The following is a 3071-nucleotide window of genomic DNA, read 5'->3' on the forward strand; positions in this document are numbered from 1 at the left end:
CGTGGGCGTGGCCTGTGGGTGTAGGCGTGGCCCGGGGTGGTGTGTGGGCGGGCTTTTCTCTCCCGGCTCCCAGGCTCCCAGGCTCCCTCTCCGCAGAAATCGGTTCCGCCCTGCGCTGTGCCAGGAGCCCGTCCCAGGGCGTGAGGCTCAACTGGGAGTCCCTGTGCTTGCGGAGCTCAGAGACGGTAACACAGATAAAGAAGTGAAAGATACACAGTGTATCAAGTGGTGATAACGGCCGTGCTCTGGAGAGAAATAAACCTGGAAAGAGGCTAGAGGGGCGGGGGAGGCGGAGTAGTTCACAGCTTTGATGAGGTGAGTGAGGGAGGGTTTCCCTGGGAGGTGCGGGGCCTTCCATGCAGAGGATGACATGCAGAAGCCCTGGCTGGTCGGTGCCTGTTCTGTCAGAAACCACGGGGAGGCCTTGGAGGCCAGGGCAGTGAGGGGAGCAGGAGGCGGTGGTAGCCAGGCTGACTGTCACGGAGGACATCAGCTCTCCTCTGCAGGAGAGGGGAACCATGCTGGTGTCCGGGTGAGAACAGACTGTAGGGAGCCAGGAGAGAGCAGGCGGCCTTGAGGAGGCTCATCTCTGACCGGGCTTGGATCGGGGGCCATAGCAGAGGAGGTGGCGAGGGGTATTTGGATACTGGGTATATTCTGAAAGAAGAACTTAAAGGAATTGTTAATGAAGAGAATAAAAGGTGTGTGAGAGAGAAGTGAAGGATTATGCTAATGTTGTGCCTTATTGACTCTAGGCGCACAGTATCCGGGTATTCATCATAGTACTCTTTCATTTCTGTATGTGTGACATTTTTAAATTTAAAAAAAGCTGTGAATAGTAGTGGTTACACTATTCTGTAGCAGGTACCTCAGTGTCAAGTACCTGAGAAGTCGCCCTGCGGAGGCACCCAGGCTGGGGGGAAGCCATGCTAATGTTGTGCCTTATTGACTCTAGGCGCACAGTATCCGGGTATTCATCATAGTACTCTTTCATTTCTGTATGTGTGACATTTTTAAATTTAAAAAAAGCTGTGAATAGTAGTGGTTACACTATTCTGTAGCAGGTACCTCAGTGTCAAGTACCTGAGAAGTCGCCCTGCGGAGGCACCCAGGCTGGGGGGAAGCCGCCCAGGACTGCGGTCAGCAAGTGACTGGCCTGGCTGGTCCACAAGTCCTGGAGGGCAGTGGCAGCAAGGGGGTTGGGGGACAAAAGCCTGTCTGCTCTGTGTTATAGGCGTTTTCTAGAAAATGATGGGAAACCATGTGAGAATTTGTTGTTGCTGATCCTCACCTGAGGATATTTTCCCTCATTGCTTTTCAGAGAAAGTAGGAGGGAGGGAGGGAGAGGGAAAACCTCAATGTGAGAGACACATCAATGGGTTGCCTCCCGCATGTATGGTCCCCCCCCCCCCCCAACCAGGGCAGAGAGCAAACCCACAACCCAGATAGGTGCCCTTGACTGGGAATCAAACCTGGGACCCATTAGGGCCCGGGCCAACGCTCTAACCACTGAGCCAGAGCTTTTAGGCACGAGTAGTGACATGATCCAATCTGTTTTAGAAAATCTATTTTGGAGAATAAATTTGTTCTGGGAGGAACTGGAAGCAGGGAAACCAGTTAAGAGAGAACATAGTGGTCCAGGCAAGAGGCAGTGAAGGCATGAACTGAGGCAGAGGTCATGGGAGGATGGAAAAGAGGATAGAACCAGAGGCATCACCAGGAATCCTACAATAATTCTGGGTCACAGACACACTGCAATTGCAGTGCCCATCTGAGGAAATACCTGGCTAGCGTCACACATGTAGCCTGGGGGGCCAGGAGAGGTGAAGGCCAGAGACAGAAGCCAGGAAGGCTTCAGCATATGATATACATATGTAACTCCCGGGAGACTATACCCTGGGAGAGGGGCCGGCATGGAAGGAGGAGCCCCCAGAGAGGAGGTTGCTATTAGAGTTTTGGAGAAAAATGAAGATAAAATGGTGCCTTTGAGTCCAAGAGATGAAATGATCAAATGCTGGGTCAAACGAATGAATTTTCAGTGCTCGTTAGGTTTAACTAGTAGTCACTGTTGACACTAGAAGAAGCTTGCCAGGAGTGTCGACACCTGATGCATCCAGTGCTGAAAAGGCAGCAAGAAGGCAGAGGCCCTGAAAGTCAATTATTGGTTCAAGGAGCTTGGTAGGGAAGGGAAAGGAACAAAGAATTAAAGGAGAGTTTAGATTTTAGGGTGTTTTTAAAAGATGGGACTGAGGCTGATGGAAACATCAAGAAGGGAGAGAGAAAGAACAGCTGATAAGACAAGGTCCCTGAGCCCTGGCCAGTGTGGTTCAGTTGGTCGAGCACCATCTCGTGCACCAAAGGGTCGCCAGTTCAATTCCTGGTCAGGGCACATGCCCAGTTACAGGCTCCATCCCCAGTAGAAGGCGTGCAGGAGGCAGCTGATTAATGATGCCCTCTCATCATTGACGTTTCTCTCTCTCTCTCTCTTCCTCTCTGAAATCAATAAAAATATTTTAAAAAAGAATATATCATAAATACCTTTTCTTGTCAATGGATGCCTTTGTACAACATCTATTATTATTAAATAAACAAAGGGCTGTTTTCTCAGAACAAATGAAGTAAATACACTGGATTATAGTAGACTTTTATGCTGCTAAGATACAAGTGAGGAGTCCCTCAGAAAATCCTACAATAAACATACTCGTTACCATTAATTACTCCAATTGAATTTGAGTTTTCTAGCACGTATTTGCACCCGATTTAGGTACCTGTTTTGAGTTCAACTGAAGTTGAAACTCGTGTAGAAGAAACATACATGAGCACATACAAGCAGCAACAACTAGATTAGAGAGCCCATTGCACGTCGATCTCTCAGGACTTGCACGACTCGTGTCTGGGCGGGAATGTCTGGTCACCGACGGGCTCGCACGGCCCGGGCACGCCCTGCGTCTCCGGCTTCGCACGGGCGCTCCCAGGCGTGCAGCACAGCTCGGGGAGCCTAGCGGTTCTAGCCACGCCGGCCGACGGCAGGTCCTGGAAGGTACAAGTCATGACTGGCGCGTCCGGTATTG

This window comes from Myotis brandtii, unplaced genomic scaffold (assembly GCF_000412655.1).
Source record: "Myotis brandtii unplaced genomic scaffold, ASM41265v1 scaffold207, whole genome shotgun sequence".
In the NCBI taxonomy this organism is placed as follows: Eukaryota; Metazoa; Chordata; class Mammalia; order Chiroptera; family Vespertilionidae; genus Myotis; species Myotis brandtii.